Here is a 13,057-nt window from a genome sequence, read left to right on the forward strand (position 1 = left end):
ACAATGACCAAATGGTCACCTTTTCATCATTCACATTGAAAAGCCTACCTATAATGCGTCTTTCTTCCACCATGGCCGCCCTGTCTTAATTTATTTACCCAGCATGCCCTGCGATTAATAATGGCCCATACTGTCAGGTCCGGACCTCAAAGTCCCGGGAACGTTGCATCCGAGCCGACCCACAATCGGTGTGAAATCCACCTCAAGCTCCACTCTGAGACACCAACGTGGCGAACGGTTTGGACAAAGCAATCAGGCTAGAGATGAGAGCTTTGGTCTGAGCTCAGACGGCACCTCTGTGAACCGCACATGAGCAGGGACTGGGGAATCATCCACATCCATCATCTCAGCCGCCACTGTAGCAGACTAGGCTAGGCTAGCTCCTTGACTACAACACATCATCCACTCTACCTCAGCCTAGCATGCTACAGTGGTGGCTGAGGTAGAGTGGATGATGTGTTGTAGTCAAGGAGATAGCCACCACTGTAGCATGCTAGGCTATCTCCTTGATTACAACACATCATGCACTCTACTTCAGCCACCACTGTAGCAGGCTAAGCTAGCTCCTTGACTACAACACATCATGGACTCTACCTCAACCACCACTGTAGCATGCTAGGCTAGGCTAGCTCCTCGATTACAACACATGGGCTGACTCTGGCGTTCATCCATGGGCCTTTTGATATGCTACTTTAAGATGGTGTGCATGATCTACTGCTGGAGATGGGGATGTTGAAATGTGTTTGTTTTTTTCCCCAAGTGTCCCGGAGACAATTTCCTCACACACTGCTGAATCTGCAAAAGTCAGACAGAGAGCCAGCAGGAAGAACAGCAGCCCACTGTACAGATATCGCAGGCCTTAATAAAGGTCATATTTGATCGCAGTCCTTAGAAATGACTGTGGAAGAGAGGGAGGGGAAATTACACAGACACGTAATTCATTAGACATGAAAACATGCATGCATCTCTTCTCCGAATAGCCACAGCTGCACGAAATCATATTAATCCCGCTCCAGATGTCCTATACTATGCATAGACATAGTAATGATATGCAGTATGATAAACTACAATGGTTCCAATGTATGATGGTTTCTACTGAATACAGAGACACTAATGAGCGTTGTACATGGTATGGAGCAGGGTGCCTCCACACAGAATGTACCTCCGTCTGTCACACCGTCGCATTTACATGACCCAGTGGTCACAACGGGCTTAAATGAAGACGAGGGTCCGTGTAGGATAGCTCTCTGCTGGGAGTGACAAGATAAAGTATAGAGACATACATGACATGAAGCACGGCTGTTCCTCTCTGCGCAATAATGGACCTAGAGAGTATTAACCCCGAGGTCACGTCCCTCAAGAGTAAATACAGATTTATGTAACAGATGTGTATTAAATCCTCTACCACCGGTTTTCCTCCCGCAGTTCTAACTGTCCATTCGAGCAGTAGGTTCTATACAGGTCGCATCAAGGCCTCTTTATCCTCGCTACCTGATAATGTACAGAGGCTCGGAACAGAACAGATGTTCCACTATACCTCAGACCTGAGAGGTAAATTTAATATGCCAAACACCTTTCAGTTCAATCAGAAGTGCAGGGGGCCGTTGAACGGGGAAGGTTGTTGCCAGGGGGCTTGTGGGAGATTACAATTAAGCCGTCACAGGCAGAGTCAAGGGCACCCTCTTCAAACCTTTCCCTCATTAATTGAGATTTTTCTTTGTGTGCGGGGGACAGGGGGGACGGGGGACCTCTGTCTACGCGGTAGCCTCAGGTTCAAGTGTTGTCAGTGAATGACAGAGGTACTCCACGGCCTCTCCAGCGCCCCGGCTGAGAAGATGAGTTTGTGACAAAACGTGATCAACAGTCCAGGGGTCATGACAAAGAGGCTACTCACTCACATACTCCTCTCCAACCCCATCCAACCACACACACACACAGAAACACACTACATAGCACACACACACACACACTCTTCTCCAACCCCATCCAACGACCACACTACCAGCGCACACACACAGAAACACATTCCCACATAGTCTCTTATTCAGAGAGCACACACACACAGAAACACATTCCCACATAGTCTCTTATTCAGAGAGCACACACACACAGAAACACATTCCCACATAGTCTCTTATTCAGAGAGCACACACACACAGAAACACATTCCCACATAGTCTCTTATTCAGAGAGCACACACACACAGAAACACATTCCCACATAGTCTCTTATTCAGAGAGCACACACACACAGAAACACATTCCCACATAGTATCTTATTCAGAGAGCACACACACACAGAAACACATTCCCACATAGTCTCTTATTCAGAGAGCACACACACACAGAAACACATTCCCACATAGTCTCTTATTCAGAGAGCACACACACACAGAAACACATTCCCACATAGTCTCTTATTCAGAGAGCACACACACACACACACACAACACCCCATCCATTCTGATTCCATATTAATCAGTATGAGAGGGGCATTAGCAGCCACTGCTGTATTCATGTGCAGGGGGAAATGATGGTCTGTGATGTGCTGTTCTGGATGAAGACAGAGACGTGGAAAAAGATTAGTTTCAAATGCATAACAATGGATTTAAAAAGAACATGGAGGCAGACAACTCCGTTTGTTGGAATATATCACTGTATGTTCAATGCCAAGTTCAGTGGCGATTTTTGGCATGTACATTTTGGTGGGGCAAACCTAAAAAATATTGAGGGGATGCATGTCAGCAAGCCACAACACAAACACTAAACAATACATTAATTTCACTATAACGGTGACGAGCTGTGCCCACAAACTACATAAAGCTGTTGCTCCCAACAGCAGTCCCAACACCTTTCCACTGCTACACCTGGCTATCAGCGGAGCCTTGTCTGGCAACGAAACAGTTCATTCAGCCTCATTTACTGACTTTAAAAAAACATAGCTGATATGGCTGACTTGTTTAAACAAATGTTGTTTCTACTGACAACTGAGGTGTACAAACTATGGCGTAAGTGGACAACAAGTGGATAATCCGTCATTTCGATAAAGATATTAATGGGCGAGCTAGGACGGACGTAGTCAATACAACTATTTGTTCAGCACTTTTGAAATGTACAGCAACAGAATTCAAAATATGGGCCGTTCTTACGGTGTTTTCCCTGTACACCAAGTCAGAACCGTATGATAAATAAAGGGGGCAAATAGCACATAATGAAAGCTCTTTACAATGTTAGATGATGACATATCCCTAAAACAGGTTATAGTGTGCACCACCAAGTAAGAACAGCAGGTGAAATTAAGAGGGGAAAAATAGACCAAATAATTATGGTGAGGCACATGGGCTACTTACAGCTATAGTATACATATCTCCCTGGCATTTTACATAATTTATGCAGCAGCATAAAAACATTTTTGGACTCACCTTGTTGTGCTGTGCTCACTTGAACAGGAAGGTGGCCCGGTGATCCTTGGTGGGCAAATTTTGTCATCAAAGTCTGGCATTCTCTGGATTTATGGTGCTTTCAAGACAACTGGGAACTCGGAAAAAAACAAGGTTGAATCATGATGTCGTAAGTGATCTTCAGGTCATAGTTCTAGAAGAGGACCAAGTTCCCGACTTACAATTCCGAGTTGGATGACCGTTCAAAACGTATTTTCCCATTTGGAGCTAGTTTTTTCCTGATTTCCCAGTTGTCTTGAACTCACTGTCAGATTTCCCAGTTCTGAGTGAACAGTTGTTTTGAACGCAGCATAAATCATGCTGGATTGACAGCATGGCCAATGAATTGGGACCAAATCAAATGTTATTTGTCACATACACATGGTTAGCAGATGTTAATGCGAGTGTAGCGAAATGCTTGTGCTTCTAGTTCCAACAATGCAGTAATAATCAACGAGTAATCTAATTTAACAATTTCACAACAACTACCTTATTCACACAAGTATAAAGGGATGAAGAATATGTACATAAAAATATATGAATGAGTGATGGTACAGAATGGCATAGACAAGGTGTAGTAGATGGTATAGAGTACAGTATATACAGTGCCTTGCGAAAGTATTCGGCCCCCTTGAACTTTGCGACCTTTTGCCACATTTCAGGCTTCAAACATAAAGATATAAAACTGTATTTTTTGTGAAGAATCAACAACAAGTGGGACACAATCATGAAGTGGAACAACATTTATTGGATAATTTCAAACTTTTTTAACAAATCAAAAACTGAAAAATTGGGCGTGCAAAATTATTCAGCCCCTTTACTTTCAGTGCAGCAAACTCTCTCCAGAAGTTCAGTGAGGATCTCTGAATGATCCAATGTTGACCTAAATGACTAATGATGATAAATACAATCCACCTGTGTGTAATCTCGTCTCCGTATAAATGCACCTGCACTGTGATAGTCTCAGAGGTCCGTTAAAAGCGCAGAGAGCATCATGAAGAACAAGGAACACACCAGGCAGGTCCGAGATACTGTTGTGAAGAAGTTTAAAGCCGGATTTGGATACAAAAAGATTTCCCAAGCTTTAAACATCCCAAGGAGCACTGTGCAAGCGATAATATTGAAATGGAAGGAGTATCAGACCACTGCAAATCTACCAAGAACTGGCCGTCCTTCTAAACTTTCAGCTCATACAAGGATAAGACTGATCAGAGATGCAGCGAAGAGGCCCATGATCACTCTGGATGAACTGCAGAGATCTACAGCTGAGGTGGGAGACTCTGTCCATAGGACAACAATCAGTCGTATATTGCACAAATCTGGCCTTTATGGAAGAGTGGCAAGAAGAAAGCCATTTCTTAAAGATATCCATAAAAAGTGTCGTTTAAAGTTTGCCACAAGCCACCTGGGAGACACACCAAACATGTGGAAGAAGGTGCTCTGGTCAGATGAAACCAAAATTGAACTTTTTGGCAACAATGCAAAATGTTATGTTTGGTGTAAAAGCAACACAGCCCATCACCCTGAACACACCATCCCCACTGTCAAACATGGTGGCAGCATCATGGTTTGGGCCTGCTTTTCTTCAGCAGATGGTTAAAATTGATGGGAAGATGGATGGAGCCAAATACAGGACCATTCTGGAAGAAAACCTGATGGAGTCTGCAAAAGACCTGAGACTGGGACGGAGATTTGTCTTCCAACAAGACAATGATCCAAAACATAAAGCAAAATCTACAATGGAATGGTTCAAAAATAAACATATCCAGGTGTTAGAATGGCCAAGTCAAAGTCCAGACCTGAATCCAATCGAGAATCTGTGGAAAGAACTGAAAACTGCTGTTCACAAATGCTCTCCATCCAACCTCACTGAGCTCGAGCTGTTTTGCAAGGAGGAATGGGAAAAAATGTCAGTTTCTCGATGTGCAAAACTGATAGACATACCCCAAGCGACTTACAGCTGTAATCGCAGCAAAAGGTGGCGCTACAAAGTATTAACTTAAGTTTTATATCTTTATGTTTGAAGCCTGAAATGTGGCAAAAGGTCACAAAGTTCAAGGGGGCCGAATACTTTCGCAAGGCACTGTACATATGAGATTTGTAATGTAGGGTATGTAAACATTATATTAAATGGCATTGTTTAAAGTGGTTAGTGATACATTTTTTACATGCATTTTTTCCATTATTAAAGTGGCTGGAGTTGAGTCAGTATGTTGGCAGCAGCCACTCAATGTTAGTGGTGGCTGTTTAACAGTCTTATGGTCCCTGCTTTGATGCACCTGTACTGACCTCGCCTTCTGGATGATAGCGGGGTGAACAGGCAGTGGCTCGGGTGGTTGTTGTCCTTGATGATCTTTCTGGCCTTCCTGTGATATTGGGTGGTGTAGGTGTCCTGGAGGGCAGGTAGTTTGCCCCCGGTGATGCGTTGTGCAGACCTCACTACCCTCTGGAGAGCCTTACGGTTGTAGGCGGAGCAGTTGCCGTACCAGGCTTATACAGCATGACAGGATGCTCTCGATTGTGCATCTGTAGAAGTTTGTGAGTGCTTTTGGTGACAAGCCAAATTTCTTCAGCCTCCTGAGGTTGAAGAGGCGCTGCTGCGCCTTCTTCACCATGCTGTCTGTGTGGGTGGACCAATTCAGTTTGTCCGTGATGTGTACGCCGAGGAACTTAAAACTTACTACCCTCTCCACTACTGTCCTGTCGATGTGGATAGGGGGGTGCTCCCTCTGCTGTTTCCTGAAGTCCACGATCATCTCCTTGTTTTGTTGACGTTGAGTGTGAGGTTATTTTCCTGACACCACACTCCGAGGGCACTCACCTCCTCCCTGTAGGCCGTCTCGTCGTTGTTGGTAATCAAGCCTACCACTGTAGTGTCATCTGCAAACTTGATGATTGAGTTGGAGGCGTGTATGGCCACGCAGTCGTGGGTGAACAGGGAGTACAGGAGAGGGCTCAGAATGCACCCTTGTGGGGACCCAGTGTTGAGGATCAGCGGGGTGGAGATGTTGTTACCTACCCTTACCACCTGGGGGAGGCCCATCAGGAAGTCCAGTACCCAGTTGCACAGGGCGGGGTCGAGACCCAAGGTCTCGAGCTTGATGACGAGTTTGGAGGGTACTATGGTGTTAAATGCTGAGCTGTAGTCGATGAACAGCATTCTCACATAGGTATTCCTCTTGTCCAGTTGGGTTAGGGAAGTGTGCAGTGTGGTTGCGATTAGGTCATCTGTGGACCTATTGGGGAGGTAAGCAAATTGGAGTGGGTCTATTGTGTCAGGTAGGGTGGAGGTGATATGGTCCTTGACTAGTCTCTCAAAACACTTCATGATGACGGAAGTGAGTGCTACGGGGCGGTAGTCGTTTAGCTCAGTTACCTTAGCTTTCTTGGGAACAGGAAAAATGGGGGCCCTCTTAAAGCATATGGGAACAGCAGACTGGGATAAGGATTGATTGAATATGTCCGTAAACACACCAGCCAGCTGGTCTGCGCATGCTCTGAGGACGCGGTTGGGGATTCCGTCTGGGCCTGCAGCCTTGTGAGAGTTAACACGTTTAAATGTTTTACTCATGTCGGCTGCAGTGAAGGAGAGCCCGCAGGTTTTGGTAGCGGGCCGTGTCAGTGGCATTGTATTGGCCTCAAAGCGAGCAAAGAAGTTGTTTAGTCTGTCTGGGAGCAAGACATCCTGGTCCGCGACGGGCTGGTTTTCTTTTTGTAATCCGTAATCCGTAATCTGTAGACCCTGCCATATACCTCTTGTGTCTGAGCCGTTGAATTGCGACTCTACTTTGTCTCTATACTGACGCTTAGCTTGTTTGATTGTCTTGCGGAGGGAATAGCTACACTGTTTGTATTCGGTCATGTTTCCAGTCACCTTGCCCTGGTTAATAGCAGTGGTTCGCGCTTTCAGTTTCGCGCGAATGCTGCCATCAATCCATGGTTTCTGGTTTGGGAATGTTTTAATAGTTGCTGTGGGTACGACATTGCTGATGCACTTGCTAATAAACTCGCTCACTGAATCAGCTTATTTGTCAATTTTGTTGTTTGACGGAGTGCGGAACATATCCCAGTCCACGTGATCGAAGCAATCTTGAAGCGTGGAATCAGATTGGTCGGACCAGCGTTGAACAGACCTGAGCGCGGGAGCTTCCTGTTTTAGTCTCTGTCTATAGGCAGGAAGCAACAAAATGGAGTCGTGGTCAGCTTTTCCGAAAGGAGGGTGGGGGAGGGCCTTATATGCGTCGCGGAAGTTAGAATAACAATGATCCAGGGTTTTACCAGCCCTGGTAGCACACCACACTCCCACTCCACTGAATAGCAGGCTAGGGATTGCTTTGCAATGCTTGCAGTTAGCCACTGATTCCTTCCAAACCATTCATTGTTGAATTTGCGATTTCCAACTTGTTGTGTATTGTGTCCAATGGCCGATAACCACCTATACGTTTTATCCATAATTTCTCTTCATTATTTCTCTCCATATGACAAGGATTGAAAAGGATTTGCCAGTAGACTGTCGACTTGATTCATGATGATGACTGCTAGCTAAGATTTTGAAAGTATTATCTTGACATTATCAGTCCAAACAAAACTACTGTAGATATATAATGTGGTTTGACGTCATTTTATCTGTGGCTAATGACCTTGAGCCTTCTTGGATGGGCACTTCTAATTTAACTATTTGGCAGCACGCAAGGGGCTTGAATTTGTGAGCTCTATCCTTAGATTTGGCAATGACGTAGTGTCCCCATGAGTGACAGAACACTGAGCCAATCACAGCGCAACTAGAGGACATTACCAACCCCTACGCTCCGTATTTTCCGCTGCCTGCTCCACCACCACAGAAAGCACTGAGCTAGGCTGAAACACCTGCATTTTGGAGCTGCCTTACTCAAGAAAACTAAAAAGAAACCATGTTTGTATGGAGGCTTTATTAACTCAATTTTTGTATTTCTTTACATTGTTTGCAAACTGATATGTGACACATATTAATGCCAAAATGACATGCAAAACAGGAAGCCCACAAAAAACTAAATGTTTTGCTAAAAATGTGGGGCTCAATGACGTGTCGCCACTGGCCAAGTTGTATGAACTTGTACCATAATGTAACAAATATTTTGTTCCTCAGTTTTGTCAACTAGATTTTTTAAATCTAACGTAACTCAAAAAATGAAGGCAGCGTGAAGTGGCCATTTAAAGGGGAAGTACATGTGCGGTCATATGGAATCCATAGATTAGGACCTAATTAATTAATTTCAATTTACTGATTTCCTTATATGAACTCAGTAAAATCTTTGAAATTGTTCCATGTTGAGTTTTATATTTTTGTTCAGTATATTTTCGAAGAGTGAAATAAGAGTGAAGTGGTCGTTTAAAGGGAAAGTCTTGGCCTCTGCATGGATACAGCACTTGCTGGGGAGAACAACTTAAAGAAATTGCCTTTTGCCGTGACTTAAAGTTCCTTGGCCTTGTCCCAAAAGGTAAGCGATTAATGAGATTCAGATTGCCTGAGCTGGCGCTGAGTTTAGCCAGCCAGCACACAGCACTGCAACTCCCATGCTCCTGTGCAATAGAGCAAGAAGTAGGACACAAGCCTTTAATACCAAGAGGAGAAATGATTGTGAAACAAAGAAGTGATGATTTATTGAAGATGAACGTGGACAACTGAAACTGAATGTCAAATTATGCAACCCCCTCCCAGGTCGGCCATTGTTCAGTAAAGAACAAACAGGGCTTTCTCTCATACTACTTTGTGTTAAATTTAAATTGTTCAATGAGCGCCAACTGGAGTCCTGACAAGTATATTGTAATGGTCTACTGCTAGACTAAGATACAGCTCACCGCTTACAAGGGAGAGAGTGAGAGAGAGAACATTGACTACTTCCACATGTTAAAATAGAGGACCAAAAGACTTCACCTTAAGGTCGTCTCCTGGAACCCGATACGGCTTGAAGAAATGTAGTCCGCCTTTAGTGATGACATACAGACTGAGCCTTACCTTTTTAGGGTATCAAATCTGTATTTTCTTACCTCCAGAGAGTGTACACATGGCCCTCTGGAACACAATCCTACGTTCCTCAAAATAAGTTTGGAAGAAAACAAACGTCTTTAAGGTATTACACTTTAACCAATCAGATTCTAGTTCTCACAGCTTCTTGTCTCACAATAATACTGTTTCCAGCTTTGAACTTTTAAAATTAGGTTGTTATTTTCCTCCCACTTTCTCTAGACCGTATTGGTATGTCCGTACCCTCAACTGAACCCCACAGCGAAGACAAGAGGAGAGGCAGTAATACAGGCCATTCTAATCCATCATATTTCCACCTATAGCAACCAACAACAAAGGCTATATGTCGATCTAGGCACTCCTATGATTCATTTCTGAATGTTAATTCCATGACCTCCTCCTGACATAAAGACAACTTATTTTTCTCCTCTGCTGCTACAGAGATACAGAAGCACTGGCCCTCCAGGCACAAATTGACTTCACACAAGCACTTCCAGGCTCGGTGACTGACATGGGGCCTGTTAAAAATAACCCCCTCTATCAGCGATGGATCGCTTTAGAGCAGCAGCGTCCTGTCAGAGAGCCTTCCCAGGCACAGAGGGAAGGAGTGAAAGGAGGAACGAGAGAGAACAGCTACACACTGAAGAACATGGAGATATCAAACAGACGAGGGTTGGGTTTCAACGGCCCAACATGAAGTGCCAGAGGCGGATTTCCCAGAAGGCTGTGCTTCTCGCCCACAGATCTCTTTCTCTCCCCATCACTGGTCAGAAGGCAAAGCAGGGGTGTCCGTCTCTTTGCCCGCTCGATAAATATTGACGTGTGTGGACCCCGCTCGGCCGGATCATTCCCAGATGTGCATTCTGCCAATTCCTGATTGATGACTCATTGATTGCAGCGCTGCCCCATTCCTTATTTAACCTCATTAAGCATCCGGGCGCTCCGGCTATGATTATCCGGCTTCGGAATTACAATAACATCTCTGTTTGCCAAGCACGGAGGCCATAAACATCTCCCTATAATCTGGGCTTGACAGAGACCGACGATGATTAACCGAATCAACACAAATGAATGGAACTAATACATCTCTGTGTGCGAAAGGAAAATAGTCTCATTTGTCTATGCCAATGAAGATTTCAAATGGACTCTCTTTTTAATGCTCTAATTATGAGCTTTTCGCCTTGCAAATGAGCCTCAAACAAGCCTGTAGCTCCCCATACCCAATTACCATAAACAGCCCTGATGGCAAGCTTGAAACAAATTGTTATATTTAGTCCCCTACTAATAGGATTAAGTCATGTGAAATTCTCTTGAAGAAGTTCACAGCTCCAGAACTCCGTTTCTGATATCATCTTCCATTCCCAGGCAGGTTTGTTTTCTTCTTCCTCATCCACTACTTGCCCTGAATTCAGATCCAAACTTCTGGACAATCCTAAATGGTTAAAAAAAAAATGACACCAATCTTTTAGAAGAGCTGGAACCTGGCCAGCACCAATAAACACAGGCAGAAATAATGATTGGCCATCTGTGCTCCACATTTTCAGAAAAGGTTGAGAAAGCCAAGATTATTCCTGGTGATGTTCCTTGTGTTCTTCGAGGCACATGGGGGACATGAAAGGATTGGGTGAAAAGGTGCAGGCGCAATCTGGATGCTTTTCACAAGATAGTTTCCATTAAAAGAGGCAGTCAACAAAACCAACAAGCCAAGAGAATCAGCGTCATGCTTCAGATCTCGACCCGGCGATAGACGACCGACTTGGAGTATAATAGGACATGCAACTGATTACATTCACAGCTGAGAGACAGAGCGCCAGAAAAGGAAATGATGTCATGAAAGTTTACCCTGTGCGGTTTCATAAATCATTACTCCAAAACAGCGAGATCAGATTTTCTGGAAACAACGCTGATCGGGGAAGGCCAAACATCACGTTTGGGATGCATAAACTCCATCCACAACCAGGAATTCATATTAGACGGAGCTGGATCTTGTTAAGTCATTGTGCAGTTTATGGGCAGTTTGTGAGGTAGAAAGGAGTAAAGAGAGAGAACCGACCTCCATGATGAGAAAACAATCATGACGTGGAAGAACTCAGGCATTAGGCTCCTGAGGGTTGGAGCGGTGTGGATTGCTAGCTTCCACTCGGGTGTCCTTAGACAAAGCTATAATTTGGTCTCCTTGGAGGACCACTTAGCCCCGTTGCCAAGGCTCAGCGAGCTACTCCCCTGTCGAAGATCTTAATAAGATCCATGCAGGTGTCGCCACGGTTACACAGCTGCCTAGAGCGGCTAGGACAAATGAGCAGGGGAGTGTCATACACATCGAGAGAGTGAGAGACTGGCAGAGAGACAGAGAGAGACTGGCAGAGAGACAGAGACTGGCAGAGAGACAGAGAGAGACTGGCAGAGAGACAGAGACTGGCAGAGAGACAATGATAGGGAGAGAGATAGACAGAGCGAGAGAGAGCGAGGTTTCTGCTCAGTTAACATGTACAGTAATAGAAAACAGGAGCACAAAATGATTTCTGTAAGTAGTGTCTTTCACTAAGCTGTAAGTAGTCTTTCACTAAGCTGTAAGAGATATACGAGATAGCATAAGAAGATATAAATCTAGATCTGATATGAGATCTGAGATATTCAGAATAATGTAGAAAATCCATTTCTCTATTCTCATAAACACCATTTCAAATTACAGCCTTTCCAGCTCCCTCTCAAACCACAGTCATGTAAGCCCTGAATAGGCCTATACAAGAACAAGAAAAACAATTATTTTCAAGGCACATATTCAAGGCCGAATTTGAGTAAAGTGGTTTTAAAAGATGAACAGCATTAACTTTGATACTCAAAATAACATGTCCTTTGAAAATAGCAGATTCATCTCAATGTCAAGCTCAGCAGTAGGCTGGGCCTTCAAACTTAATGACCCACCACAGGACTTCTAAATATGTTGAACAAATCTGAACAACTATTGATTTTCTTATTCCCCCTGGTTAAATCTCAATGTCAACTATTGATATTCTTATTCCCCGTGGTTAAATCTCAATGTCAACTATTGATTTTCTTATTCCCCGTGGTTAAATCTCAATGTCAACTATTGATATTCTTATTCCTCGTGGTTAAATCTCAATGTCAACTATTGATTTTCTTATTCCCCCTGGTTAAATCTCAATGTCAACTATTGATTTTCTTATTCCCCCTGGTTAAATCTCAATGTCAACTATTGATATTCTTATTCCCCGTGGTTAAATCTCAATGTCAACTATTGATTTTCTTATTCCCCCTGGTTAAATCTCAATGTCAACTATTGATATTCTTATTCCTCGTGGTTAAATCTCAATGTCAACTATTGATTTTCTTATTCCCCCTGGTTAAATCTCAATGTCAACTATTGATTTTCTTATTCCCCGTGGTTAAATCTCAATGTCAACTATTGATATTCTTATTCCTCGTGGTTAAATCTCAATGTCAACTATTGATTTTCTTATTCCCCCTGGTTAAATCTCAATGTCAACTATTGATTTTCTTATTCCCCCTGGTTAAATCTCAATGTCAACTATTGATATTCTTATTCCCCGTGGTTAAATCTCAATGTCAACTATTGATTTTCTTATTCCCCC

This window comes from Oncorhynchus nerka, linkage group LG27, assembly GCF_034236695.1.
Source record: "Oncorhynchus nerka isolate Pitt River linkage group LG27, Oner_Uvic_2.0, whole genome shotgun sequence".
NCBI lineage: Eukaryota > Metazoa > Chordata > Actinopteri > Salmoniformes > Salmonidae > Oncorhynchus > Oncorhynchus nerka.